We start from the raw sequence: 15,572 nt of genomic DNA on the forward strand, positions 1-15,572 counted from the left end.
ATCATCATAGTAATAAGTACTTAAAGGTAGAAAAGGACTACTGTGTACAATAAAAACAATGTAATACTTATATATGCATGTTGAGAATAATACATAAATGCTTCATTTCAAAGAATAAATAACAATAAAAGTAATAAATAACAGAATGTGTGACCATTAAATATCTGAATGTAAATAAGTGTTGATATTATGAAGTAAAAAGAGAATGTTATAACTAAATGTATGTTTAATTTACATTTTGTACTTTAATGTTACATAACAAATACGTATAATATACTGCAATTTAATAAAGAGTGTTATTTTTAGCAAGGTACTTGTGTTGTACCCTGCATGTACTTGATGTACTCTTACTTCCAAGTGACTTTGTCAAGTACTAGTAAAGGAAGAAATGATCAAGTACTTTTTGTGTGTTTTGGAGAAGTACACATTTGGAGTGTTTACTTTTGTCCTGAGATGAAGATAAACGTCTGTCATTCATCATGAAGACACGTTATGAATGTGAACATGACCAAAGTAGGCGTGTCCACAACATCATCATTTTGTGATGTTAAAGGCCTACTGAAAGCCACTACTACCGACCACGCAGTCTGATAGTTTATATATCAATGATGAAATCTTAACATTGCAACACATGCCAATACGGCCGGGTTAACTTATAAAGTGACATTTAAAACTTCCCGGGAAATATCCGGCTGAAACGTCGCGGTATGATGATGTATGCGCGTGACGAAGTCAGAGTAACGGAAGTTATGGTACCCCGTAGAATCCTATACAAAAAGCTCTGTTTTCATTTCATAATTCCACAGTATTCTGGACATCTTTTGCAATTTGTTTAATGAACAATGAAGGCTGCAAAGAAGACAGTTGTAGGTGGGATCGGTGTATTAGCAGCGGACTACAGCAACACAACCAGGAGGACTTTGTTGGAGCGCTAGCCGCACTAGCCGCGCTAGCCGCCGACCTCACCTTGACTTCCTACGTCTCCGGGCCGCCAAACGCATCGGGTGAAGTCCTTCGTCCTTCTGCCGATCGCTGGAACACAGGTGAGCACGGGTGTTGATGAGTAGATGAGGGCTGGCTGGCGTAGGTGGAGAGCTAATGTTTTTAGCATAGCTCTGTGAGGTCCCGTTGCTAAGTTGCTAAGTTAGCTTCAATGGCGTCGTTAGCACAGCATTGTTAACCTTCGCCAGCCTGGAAAGCATTAACCGTGTATTTACATGTCCACGGTTTAATAGTATTGTTGATTTTCTATCTATCCTTCCAGTCAGGGGTTTATTTTTTTGTTTCTATATGCAGTTAAAGCACGATGCTATCACATTAGCTCGTAGCTAAAGCATTTCGCCGATGTATTGTCGTGGAGATAAAAGGCACTGAATGTCCATTTCGCGTTCTCGACTCTCATTTTCAAGAGGATATAGTATCCGAGGTGGTTTAAAATACAAATCCGTGATCCACAATAAAAAAAGGAGAGTGTGGAATCCAATGAGCCAGCTTGTACCTAAGTTACGGTCAGAGCGAAAAAAGATACGTCCATCACTGTCTCTCAAGTCCTTCACTGTAACGTTCCTCGTCTACGAATCTTTCATCCTCGCTCAAATTAATGGGGTAATCATCACTTTGTCGGTCCGAATCTCTCTCGCTCCATTGTAAACAATGGGGAATTGTGAGGAATACTAGCTCCTGTGACGTCACGCTACTTCCGGTACAGGCAAGGCTTTTTTTTTATCAGCGAGCAAAAGTTGCGAACTTTATCGTCGATTTTCTCTACTAAATCCTTTCAGCAAAAATATGGCAATATCGCGAAATGATCAAGTATGACACATAGAATAGATCTGCTATTCCCGTTTAAATTTTAAAAAATCATTTCAGTAGGCCTTTAAGTTCCTGTTATAAGCTGTTATAATATGCCTTGAGCTCTTATTTTGAAGGCCTTAAGAGCGGAAGTGGTGACACATTGAGTGCAGCGGAGGTTTTTATATATGTCGCCTATACTGTATAAAAGTACACAATAACAAACACGGAGGCTCCAGTTTTACACGAGGACCACTTTATTTCGTTTCTTTCAAAAACCTCCACTCAACGTGTCACCACTTCCGCTCTTAGGGCCTTCAAAATAAGAGCTCAAGGCATATACTGTATAACAGCTTATAACAGGAATTTAACATCACAAAAAGGCAAGCCCATAACAATGGGTTACATTATTTTGTAGTTTTATACAGTATAAGCGACATATATAAACCCTCGGTTACATTTTTGTTTTGTTTTTGTTGTTGTTGTTGTGTGTGTGAGGCTCTGTATATTTGGGGGGACAGGTTAATATGTTTTTTTGTTTTAACTGTTGTTTGTGTTGTTTTTGCACTTATCCTGTTATTGTGTTGAAACGAGGACGTTTCTTTTTGTAGGAGGGGAGGTATGTAACCTATTTTTATGGGCCTGCCTCTTTGTCATGTTAAGTTCCTGTTATAAGCTGTTGAACTGTATATGCCTTGAGCTCTTATTTTGAAGGCCCTAAGAGCGGAAGTGGTGACACGTTGAGTGGAGCGAGGTTTTTGAAAGAAAGGAAATAAAGTGGTCCTCGTGTAAAACTGGAGCCTCCGTGTTTGTTATTTTGTACTTTTATACAGTATAGGCGACATATATAAACCCTCGGTTACAATAACAAACACGGAGGCTCCAGTTTTACACGAGGACTACTTTATTTAAAACCTTTTTTTTTTTTTAATAAACCTTTATTTTTAAATTTTAACATTAACAAACAGTTTAAAATAATAATCAAAGTAAATACAAAAACACTACAAAGCAGCGCCAGGGGGTTGTACATTCAAAGTAACTAAAATAGAATACTGTAATATCTGTGATATTTGCATTAGTGGACTGTGTCTTTAAGGGTTTGGGAAGCGCGCATGCGCGGGAGAGTTGGCGGAGAACTTGAGTGTGTGTGAGCGTGAGTTGTGGCTAACAGCAACTCTTGTATGTGTGTGCGTTATCTTTTGGAACTACAACGAGTTACCGCTTGTTAATAAAGCGATTGAGCATCGCATCCTCGTCCGTGTGACTCCTTCTCCACTGCGGGGCATTACATTGGTGTCAGAAGTGCTTCGATTTCAACCCGCTGCCGGCCGCATTGTGGAGCGAGGATGTTCGCCGACCGCAGCGCTCGAGTGAAGGTAGAGAGAGGAACTGGAGAGTGTGCGATTAACATGCCGGACGCAGTTTGCGCCGAGCACGGACGCCATGAAGCCAGCGTTTCGCGCCACATGGACAACAGTACCGCCATGACAGAGCGGCGTCATGACGCAGGAGCGCATGCGCCGCCGCCGCAGAATGTAAACAAACATGGCGGCGGCCATGAGTTTGTGTGGGAAGCATTGAGGACGCTGAAGTTTTCCGGGAAAGGAAGCTGGGAAGCTTATAAAATTCAGTTTGAGCTTGTGGCTAATAAAGCAGGCTGGACTGAGGAAGTGAAGGCAATACAGTTGGCTTTGTCACTGACGGAAGAAGCTGCGTCCTGTTTGCTCCTGCTGAACCCGGAAGAGAGACTTGATTACAGGGCGCTGGTTGCTGCACTGCAAAGGCGTTTTGGAGAGTTTGACTTGAGGGACTCTTTACGCTGTGAGTTTAAGCAACGTGTCAGACTACCGGGTGAGTCGCTTCGGTGCCTGGCTCATGGGATCGAGAGGCTGGGTCGGCGTGCGTATATCGGAATGCCGAACGCAATCCAAAACGAACTGATACGTGATCAATTCATCCAAGCACTTAAACCTGATGAACTGCGCTTGCGCGTCCAGCTCGCCCACCCCACATCCCTGGCAGATGCACTCGAACTTGCTATGGAGAGAGAGATCGCCACTGGGGAAGCACTTGAGACATTTTCCCGCCCAGTTTCGGCTGCATCGTTTACGCAGGAAGCGGAACAAAGACCGGCGTGGGTGGAGGAACTTGTATGTGCGCTGCAGACCCGCCCAACCCAGTATGAGGAAAAGAAGGACAGACGAGCGTGCACTGCTGTCTGCTGGGGGTGTGGACAACTTGGCCACCTGCTGCGGCGCTGTCCAAATAAGAAGGACCAGCAGGGAAACGGGAGAGGGTCTGTGTAGCCCGGACGACACGGACCCCTTTAGCCAGTTACCGGGAGCACCAGCCCTTGAGTGACGAGACTGTTGTGACTGTGGGCTGGACAGAAGTGGGGGACCCATGTCATGTTTTCGTGCAGATTGGGGGCATGGCCTGCACAGCCCTGGTTGATACTGGATCGTCAGCCACGATTGTGAGACCGGACGTTGTTCCAGCTGGAACCGTTTTAGAACCAAGTCTCACCAGATTAAAGACAGTGACAGGGGAAATAGCCCAGATGAAAGGCAGAGCGACTTTTATGTTCGTAATCGGAGGCTTGTCAGCGACATTTTCCGCTTGGGTGGCGGATGTGAGCGACCCATGTATACTTGGTCGAGACTTTTTGAAAGCCACAAGATGTGTAATAGACCTGGGGTCTGCGGTGCTCGTTTTGCCGAGTGGCCAGCGAGTAAAGCTGACCGCTCCTACTGAACGGACTGTGGCTGTGTCCGTCAACACCGCAGTCGCCAGTCCGACAACCTGGGAAGAGGCTGTCAGGCCCCCCATAGAGAGGGATGAGGCAATCAGGGAGCTCGCAGCCAAGAGGACAACATCCACCACGCAGCAGCCACCGGTAATGGGGGCAGAGTCCGCTCGCCCTGAAGAATCAAGTCCAAGGTGGGGGGCGACGTCATTCGGGCCGTCCACAACAGTAGCGCTAAACCAACAACGGCAAAATGAGGACCGAACAGTAGCGGTCCGCTCCATCTGGGAAAAGAACTGCGTCAGCCTCGAAGGGGAGCAGCGCGAGCAGCTGTGGCACGTATTGTGGGACTTTAAGGACATTTTCGCCCTCAATGAAAATGAGGTGGGTCTCACCCATCTGGTTGAACACCACATCGACACTGGGGATGCGCGGCCAGTCAAGGTGCGCCCCCGTCGCCTTCCCATGATCCGGCAGGAGGCGGCTGATAGAGAGGTCCACGCCATGCTCGAGGCGGGAATCATAGAACCCTCTGACAGTCCGTGGGCGTCTGCCGTGGTCATGGTTCCCAGGAAGAACAGCACAAGACCGCGGTTCTGTGTGGATTACAGGCCGCTGAATAAGGTGACAAAAAAGGATTGTTACCCACTCCCGCGGGTTGATGAGACGTTGGACCTGGTCTCGGGGTCCTCGTGGTTCTCGTCGCTCGACCTGCGCAGTGGATACTGGCAGGTCCCACTCACCCCTGAGTCACGACAGAAGACAGCGTTCTGCACCACCAGGGGCCACTGGCAATTCAAGGTCATGAGCTTTGGGCTCTGCAACGCACCAGGGACATTTGAGCGACTGATGGACACAGTGCTCGCTAACATCCCCAGGCAAGAGTGCTTGGTCTACTTGGACGATGTCCTCGTCCATGGACGGTCCTTTCAGTCAGCCCTTGATTCCTTGAGGCTGGTACTGGAAAGGATTGCGGCAGCTGGACTGAAACTCCACCCAGAGAAGTGCCATTTCATGCGGCGGGAGGTGGAGTTTCTGGGCCATAAGGTGGACGGGAGCGGCATCAGCACGCTGGAGGAGAAGATCAGCGCTATCAGAGACTGGCCAATTCCGAAGGACCAAAAGCAGCTAAAAAGCTTCTTGGGACTTGCCTCATATTATCGCCGTTTTGTAAAGGGATTTTCCTGCAGTGGCGCCCCGTTGTTTAGCCTCCTTCAGAACGATCAGATGTTCGTGTGGACGCCGGACTGTCACGAGGCATTTTCTGGCCTCAAGAAGGCCCTCATAAATGCTCCTGTCCTCACTACTCCAGACCCAGCTAAACCTTTTGTGTTGGACACGGACGCCAGTAATGTTGGAATGGGCGCGGTGCTGTCGCAGGTGGGCCCAGAAGGTGAACGGGTGCTGGCTTACTTCAGCCGCACCTTCAACAAGAGTGAGCGGCGGTACTGTGTGACCAGACGTGAACTGTTAGCTGTTGTGTTGGCTGTACGCCATTTCAAGTACTACTTGTGTGGCGTGTCCTTCACCATCAGAACAGATCATGCAGCACTTCAATGGCTGATGTCGTTTCGTGAACCAGAGGGTCAGGTGGCGCGATGGCTGGAGGAGCTGCAGTCTTTCCACTTTAGTGTGTGTCATCGTGCTGGGGCGCAGCACGCCAATGCAGACGCTCTCTCTCGGCGGCCGTGTGCTATTGATGGCTGTAGCTACTGTGACCGGCGAGACGTCAGAGAGAAGGAGCTGCGCGGAGATGAGATCGCTGACGGGCCTTCATGCTGCACCTTGGAGACTGTGGACGCTGCAGAATGGGCGGCCAGGCAAGGGGAAGACAGCGATCTCAAACCAGTGCGGCAATGGGTCCAGAGTGGTAGGAGACCACCCTGGGATGGCGTGTTGGGGCTGTCAGTCGGCACCAAGGGCCTGTGGAGTAAGTTTGCTGTGCTGCGCATCAGGGATGACGTACTGCAGCGTGCGTGGAAGGAGCCGGCCACCGGGGAGGAGAGATGGCAGGTGGTGGTACCGAAGACTCTGAGGGACGCAGTGCTGAAGGCGTGTCATGGGGGCACGGGCTCAGGGCATTTTGGCAGCACAAAGACGCTCCGTCGGTTGCGCCAAGGGTTCTACTGGGGTCAGCACCGGCGGGACGTGGAGGACTTCTGTCGGCGCTGTGATGAGTGTGCAGCCTACAAGGGACCCCAGGACCGGTCACACGCACCGCTTCAGCAGCAAGGGGTTGGAGCACCCATGGATAGAGTAGCTGTGGACATTATGGGCCCTTTTCCCGTAACAGACAGAGGAAACAAGTATGTGCTTTGCGCGATGGATTATTTTACTAAGTGGCCGGAGGCGTACGCACTGCCGAACCAAGAAGCGGAGACAGTGGCTGATGCCTTACTGGAAGGCATGTTCAGTCGCTTTGGAACGGCAGATATCCTCCACAGCGACCAGGGCAGGAATTTTGAATCCAGGGTTTTTGCTGCCCTGTGTGAAAGACTGGACATGCAAAAGACACGCACAACTCCCTTGCATCCGCAAAGTGATGGACTAGTGGAGCGGTTTAACCGCACCATGCAGCAGCAGCTAGCCATCCTCACCGCCAACCATCAGCATGACTGGGACCGGCATATTCCACTAGTGCTGATGGCATACCGTTCCGCGGTTCAAAGTTCCACAAGCTGCACCCCTGCCCTACTGATGTTGGGTCGGGAGATCCGGACACCTGCTGAGTTGGCGTTTGGGAGACCACCAGGCAGTACCGAGGATCGGCCGGGACTGGAGTACGCTCGGAAGTTGCAGGATCGGATGGAAGCGGCACATTCCTTTGCACGAGACCAGTTGGGGAAGGCTGGTTTGAGGCAAAAGAGGAACCATGACATGCGGAGCAAGGGCCGGGACTTTACGCCTGACGAGCTGGTCTGGGTGTACACACCAAAAAGGAAAAAAGGACGTTGCCCCAAGTTGGACAGTCATTGGGACGGTCCGTGTAGGGTGCTTGAGAGGGTGGGGGAAGTAGTCTATAGAGTTGCAGTGCCCCCTAAGGGACGAAAAGTTGTCCTGCATAGAGACCGTTTGGCACCCTACAGGGGCAGAGAAGTTCCTCAGTTTGAGAGGGCGCCTGCCTCACCAGATGGCAATGGACAGTTAGTGGATCAAGGTTCCCCATATTCCACCATTGTTGTCCCTGTTCAGCCGCTAGTGCCACGTGTTGATGGACCTGAGTCAGAACAGGACCGGCCACAAAGACAGAGGCGTAGACCGCCGAGGTTCAGGGATTTTCTTGTTGACCCCTCGGGGCGAGGGGCTTCATAAAGGGGGAGGCAGTGTAATATCTGTCATATTTGCATTAGTGGACTGTGTCTTTAAGGGTTTGGGAAGCGCGCATGCGCGGGAGAGTTGGCGGAGAACTTGAGTGTGTGTGAGCGTGAGTTGTGGCTAACAGCAACTCTTGTATGTGTGTGCGTTATCTTTTGGAACTACAACGAGTTACCGCTTGTTAATAAAGCGATTGAGCATCGCATCCTCGTCCGTGTGACTCCTTCTCCACTGCGGGGCATTACAATACTTTATTTAGAACATTTCAATGCTTGCATCACGCAAGTGACGTCAATGTCCGGGCCGAACATTGACGTCACTTGCGTGATGCAAGCATTGAAATGTTCTAAATACCCCTGGTCTAATATATATATATATAGATGTGTCTGAGACCCCTGGTCTAATATATATATATATATATAGATGTGTCTGAGACCCCTGGTCTAATATATATATATATAGATGTGTCTGAGACCCCTGGTCTAATATATATATATATAGATGTGTCTGAGACCCCTGGTCTAATATATATATATAGATGTGTCTGAGACCCCTGGTCTAATATATATATATATATATAGATGTGTCTGAGACCCCTGGTCTAATATATATATATATAGATGTGTCTGAGACCCCTGGTCTAATATATATATATAGATGTGTCTGAGACCCCTGGTCTAATATATATATATAGATGTGTCTGAGACCCCTGGTCTAATATATATATATATAGATGTGTCTGAGACCCCTGGTCTAATATATATATATATAGATGTGTCTGAGACCCCTGGTCTAATATATATATATATAGATGTGTCTGAGACCCCTGGTCTATTATATATATATATATATATATATATATATATATATATATATATATATATATATATATATATATAGATGTGTCTGAGACCCCTGGTCTAATATATATATATATATATATATAGATGTGTCTGAGACCCCTGGTCTAATATATATATATATATAGATGTGTCTGAGACCCCTGGTCTAATATATATATATATATATATATAGATGTGTCTGAGACCCCTGGTCTAATATATATATATATAGATGTGTCTGAGACCCCTGGTCTAATATATATATATATATATATATATAGATGTGTCTGAGACCCCTGGTCTAATATATATATATAGATGTGTCTGAGACCCCTGGTCTAATATATATATATATATAGATGTGTCTGAGACCCCTGGTCTAATATATATATATATATAGATGTGTCTGAGACCCCTGGTCTAATATATATATATATATAGATGTGTCTGAGACCCCTGGTCTAATATATATATATATAGATGTGTCTGAGACCCCTGGTCTAATATATATATATATAGATGTGTCTGAGACCCCTGGTCTAATATATATATATATAGATGTGTCTGAGACCCCTGGTCTAATATATATATATATAGATGTGTCTGAGACCCCTGGTCTATTATATATATATATATATAGATGTGTCTGAGACCCCTGGTCTAATATATATATATATATATATAGATGTGTCTGAGACCCCTGGTCTAATATATATATATATATATAGATGTGTCTGAGACCCCCGGTCTAATATATATATATAGATGTGTCTGAGACCCCTGGTATAATATATATATATATATATAGATGTGTCTGAGACCCCTGGTCTAATATATATATATATATATAGATGTGTCTGAGACCCCTGGTCTAATATATATATATAGATGTGTCTGAGACCCCTGGTCTAATATATATATATATAGATGTGTCTGAGACCCCTGGTCTAATATATATATATATAGATGTGTCTGAGACCCCTGGTTTAATATATATATATATATATAGATGTGTCAGAAGTGCTACTGACACTTTGGTTATGTTTGCTTTTGCTGTGTTTGAAATCACTTCCTGTCCTGGTGCTTTTGTTTTGTTACTGTTTCCTGTTTGCTCTCCTTCTTTTGCGGCACCTTTACTCTCTGCTCCGTGTCCTGTCAGCTAGGGATGGGCGATACCACACTTTTAGGATTCGATACGATACCGATACTTTTTCTTGCATTTTCATCGATACCGATACCGATACCAATAATTTCTTATTGGCAATTTTTTGTCAGTCAAAAATATTATTACTATTGTTATTATTTAAGACAAATCACAAGACAAATACAGACCATTTATACCACATTTATTATGGTCAATATGTAATAAAAGTAAAATTAAAATAAATAACATAAATATGAAAAATAAATTAAATATTATATATAATAATAACTATATATTATATATAATAATAATTAAATATTAGGGCTTTCCAATTAACAGTCAAATCCGAATTGCAAGAAGCTGCAGTTATTTTTTAAAGTTTGTGATATAATTAGCAATTAATGAAATATGAAATAGGCTAATGTTTTCGAAATGTAAGAAATCATGTCACAGATTAAAACCAAAATCACATTCAATCATATATTCAAGATTTTCTTGGAAAAAAATAAAACTGTAATGCAAAGATGAAGAATCTCCAAATTGTATCTCTTTCTTATCTTGTTTTAAATACTCAAGCAATTTTCAACTAACAGTGAATTCCCCTGTGTGGAAATTATTTGAATTTAGGATAATCATTTAAACACCCATCCATTTTCTACCGCTTATTCCCTTCGAGGTCGCGGGGGGTGCTGGAGCCTATCTCAGCTGCATTCGGGCGGAAGGCAGGGTACACCCTGGACAAGTCGCCATCTCTTCACATGGGCCAACACAGATAGACAGACAACATTCACACTCACATTCACACACTAGGGCCAATTTAGTGTTGCCAATCAACCTATCCCCAGGTGCATGTCTTTGGAGGTGGGAGGAAGCCGGAGTACCCGGAGGGAACCCACGCAGTCACGGGGAGAACATGCAAACTCCACACAAAAATATTCAGTAAACATTACTAAAAAAAAACAAAAAACAATGCCTGTTTTAAGTCAACAAATGGACAACACTGGATATGCCTGGCTGCATCGCTGTCGGCTGGCTGTGTGTGTGTTGCACGTTGACGACGCTCATTCGCTGTCTCCTGTCACGTGACTGGGCCAGCTCTATACTCTGCCAGGTACACGGGTGTCCCAGCACATAGGAAGTTAAGTAAGTCATCAAAAACATCTGAAAGTGATGCTTGCACCCCCCACACGCCGTTTTTTGGTTTATATCGATACTTTTTTCAGAAAAGTGATGCCAAATGAGTAGCGTGTGAGTATCGATACGCACATCCCTACTGTCAGCACAGCTGCTGCTCGTTTAATTAGTTCTATTTAGTTCCACCCGAGTTCCTCCTTCAGCGCTTCGTCATTATTCTTTTTTGACTGATGTGGATCGGACGGGTTTTGTTCACAGTGAGTAATACTTTGCTCTTTTTCACTTGCTTTCTATTGAGTGTGTTGATGCTTTCTAGCGTGTGCTTTAAATTGTGTGCTTTTGCTGGCTGCTATTGTGTTTGTGTTGCTGTGACACTTTGACACGCACTGCACATGCACATGTTAGGAACACAACATGAAGAAACAATTACACACATTTAGCCAGTGACAAACAAAGAGATGACAAGCTGTCACTCACCAAGGCTCTCAACTGCTGGCTAAGAGAGTCAAGGTGGGGCTGAGTGTTTGATACAGGTGAACACACCTGCCCTCACTGATTAGGCCCAACTATGGTTGTCAAAAGCTGGGTGTTAGGACATTTCAAAATTCTGATCTCCAAGCTCAAAAGTACTATGTGAATACTTTTACACTTGTGATGCTTTATTTAAGGTGTATTTACAAAAAGTTGTCAGGTCTCCATGCATCACCAAACATCTGCAGAGATGGTTGTTGTTGTTGTTGGTGGTGGTGGTCACCTTCAGGTCTCCATGCATCACCAAACATCTGCAGAGATGGTTGTTGTTGTTGTTTTTGTTGGTCACCTTCAGGTCTCCATGCATCACCAAACATCTGCAGAGATGGTTGTTGTTGTTGTTGTTGGTGGTGGTGGTCACCTTCAGGTCTCCATGCATCACCAAACATCTGCAGAGATGGTTGTTGTTGTTGTTGTTGGTCACCTTCAGGTCTCCATGCATCACCAAACATCTGCAGAGATGTTGGTGCTGGGTTTCTTGTTGTTGTTGTTGTTGTTCACCTTTGACACTTTGGGGTTTAAATGTTGTTAAAGTGTTTACAACTGCGTGTTTTGCCATCCTTGGTTTGAAAGTCCGGTTTACAAAGGTTACATTACCTTCACCCAAGGCGGGGTGTGATAGTTGCTGCTGTGTGTGTGTGTGTGTGTGTGTGTGCGTGCGTGCACGGGTGCTTTATAGAGTTCAATCCTATCCACTTTATTTATATAGCACAAACAAAAATGTTTCCAAAGTGCTGCACAACAATATTAAAAACAATATTCAAATATTATCCTTAGCTCCACCAATGACTGAATAAAAACAAAAAGTAAATATAAAACTAATATAAAAATAAATATGATTAAAAACGATTTTAAAGGGTAAAACCAACGACGCCAATGTTGGTCGGCTACGACGACAGGGTTTATGTATGGATGTATTTTGTTTATGGTCATTTACGACGCCGATGTTTATGTATGGATGTATTTTGTTTATGGTCATTTGCGACGCCGATGTTTATGTATGGATGTATTTTGTTTATGGTCATTTACGACGCCAATGTTTATGTATGGATGTATTTTGTTTATGGTCATTTACGACGCCAATGTTTATGTATGGATGTATTTTGTTTATGGTCATTTGCGACGCCAATGTTTATGTATGGATGTATTTTGTTTATGGTCATTTGCGACGCCGATGTTTATGTATGGATGTATTTTGTTTATGGTCATTTACGACGCCGATGTTTATGTATGGATGTATTTTGTTTATGGTCATTTACGACGCCAATGTTTATGTATGGATGTATTTTGTTTATGGTCATTTACGACGCCAATGTTTATGTATAGATGTATTTTGTTTATGGTCATTTACGACGCCAATGTTTATGTATAGATGTATTTTGTTTATGGTCATTTGCGACACCAATGTTTATGTATGGATGTATTTTGTTTATGGTCATTTACGACGCCAATGTTTATGTATGGATGTATTTTGTTTATGGTCATTTACGACGCCGATGTTTATGTATGGATGTATTTTGTTTATGGTCATTTACGACGCCAATGTTTATGTATGGATGTATTTTGTTTATGGTCATTTGCGACGCCGATGTTTAGGTATGGATGTATTTTGTTTATGGTCATTTGCGACGCCGATGTTTATGTATGGATGTATTTTGTTTATGGTCATTTACGACGCCAATGTTTATGTATGGATGTATTTTGTTTATGGTCATTTGCGACGCCGATGTTTAGGTATGGATGTATTTTGTTTATGGTCATTTGCGACGCCGATGTTTATGTATGGATGTATTTTGTTTATGGTCATTTAGGACGCCGATGTTTATGTATGGATGTATTTTGTTTATGGTCATTTAGGACGCCAATGTTTATGTATGGATGTATTTTGTTTATGGTCATTTGCGACGCCAATGTTTATGTATGGATGTATTTTGTTTATGGTCATTTACGACGCCAATGTTTATGTATGGATGTATTTTGTTTATGGTCATTTGCAACGCCGATGTTTATGTATGGATGTATTTTGTTTATGGTCATTTGCGACGCCGATGTTTATGTATGGATGTATTTTGTTTATGGTCATTTACAGGCTCGACGTGTGTCTATGGATGTATTAGGGCTGCAACTAACGATTCATTTGATAATCGATTAATGATCGGATAAAAGAGACAAACTACATTTCTATCCTTTCCAGTATTTTATTGAAAAAAAAACTGCATACTGGCACCATACTTATTTTGATTATTGTTTCTCAGCTGTTTGTAAATGTTGCCGTTTATAAATAAAGGTTTATTTAAAAAAGCTTCTGCGCATGCGCATAGCATAGATCCAACGAATCGATGACTAAATTAATCGGCAACTATTTTTATAATCGATTAGTTGTTGCAGCCCTAGTATGTATGTATTTTGTGTATAGTCATTTACAGGCTCGACGTGTTGTTTATGTATGTATTTTGTGTATGGTCATTTACAGGCTCGACATGTGTCTATGTATGTATTTTGTGTATGGTCATTTACAGGCTCAACATGTGTCTATGTATGTATTTTGTGTATGGTCATTTACAGGCTCAACATGTGTCTATGAATGTATTTTGTGTATGGTCATTTACAGGCTCAACATGTGTCTATGTATGTAATTTGTGTATGGTCATTTACAGGCTCGACATGTGTTTATGTACTGTATGTATTTTGTGTATGGTCATTTACAGGCTCGACGTGTCTATGTATGTATTTTGTGTATGGTCATTTACAGGCTCGACATGTGTTTATGTACTGTATGTATTTTGTGTATGGTCATTTACAGGCTCGACGTGTCTATGTATGTATTTTGTGTATGGTCATTTACAGGCTCGACGTGTCTATGTATGTATTTTGTGTATGGTCATTTACAGGCTCGACATGTGTTTATGTACTGTATGTATTTTGTGCATGGTCATTTACAGGCTCGACATGTGTCTATGTATGTATTTTGTGTATGGTCATTTACATACTCGACATGTGTCTATGTATGTATTTTGTGTATGGTCATTTACAGGCTCAACATGTGTCTATGTATGTATTTTGTGTATGGTCATTTACAGGCTCAACATGTGTCTATGAATGTATTTTGTGTATGGTCATTTACAGGCTCAACATGTGTCTATGTATGTAATTTGTGTATGGTCATTTACAGGCTCGACATGTGTTTATGTACTGTATGTATTTTGTGTATGGTCATTTACAGGCTCGACGTGTCTATGTATGTATTTTGTGTATGGTCATTTACAGGCTCGACATGTGTTTATGTACTGTATGTATTTTGTGTATGGTCATTTACAGGCTCGACATGTGTCTATGTATGTATTTTGTGTATGGTCATTTACATACTCGACATGTGTCTATGTATGTATTTTGTGTATGGTCATTTACATACTCGACATGTGTCTATGTATGTATTTTGTGTATGGTCATTTACAGGCTCGACAGGTGTCTATGTATGTATTAGGGCTGCAACTAAAGATTAATTTGATAATCGATTAATCTGTCTATTACTTTGATTAATCAATTAATAATCGGATAAAAGAGACAAACTACATTTCTATCCTTTCCAGTATTTTATTGAAAAAAAAACAGCATACTGGCACCATACTTATTTTGATTATTGTTTCTCAGCTGTTTGTAAATGTTACAGTTTATAAATAAAGGTTTATTTAAAAAAGAAAAAAAAAAGCTTCTGCGCATAGCATAGATCCAACGAATCAACGACTAAATTAATCGGCAACTATTTTTATAATTGATTTAATCGATTAGTTGTTGCAGCCCTAGTATGTATGTATGTATGTATTATGTGTATGGTCATTTACAGGCTTGACATGTGTCTATATGTATTTTGTGTATGGTCATTTACAAGCTCGACATCTGTCTATGTATGTATGTATGTATGTATTTTGTATATGGTCATTTACAGGCTCGACATGTGTTGATATGCATGTATTTTGTGTATGGTCATTTACAGGCTCGACATGTGTATGTATTTTGTGCATGGTCATTTACAGGCTCGACATGTGTTGATATGCATGTATTTTGTGCA

The 15,572-nt window shown here is 42.9% G+C and overlaps 1 long non-coding RNA gene across 1 annotated transcript in view; it reads left to right on the top strand.

The window, feature by feature from the left end:
- Positions 1–11,203: 11,203 nt before the first annotated feature.
- LOC133658834 (uncharacterized) overlaps positions 11,204–15,572 on the top strand; it is a 74,086-nt gene continuing 69,717 nt past the window's right edge. The window contains exon 1 of the long non-coding RNA XR_009827539.1: positions 11,204–11,229. This is a non-coding gene — a long non-coding RNA (uncharacterized LOC133658834). The remainder of the gene's footprint in view (positions 11,230–15,572) is intronic.

Source organism: Entelurus aequoreus, linkage group LG10 (assembly GCF_033978785.1).
Source record: "Entelurus aequoreus isolate RoL-2023_Sb linkage group LG10, RoL_Eaeq_v1.1, whole genome shotgun sequence".
In the NCBI taxonomy this organism is placed as follows: Eukaryota; Metazoa; Chordata; class Actinopteri; order Syngnathiformes; family Syngnathidae; genus Entelurus; species Entelurus aequoreus.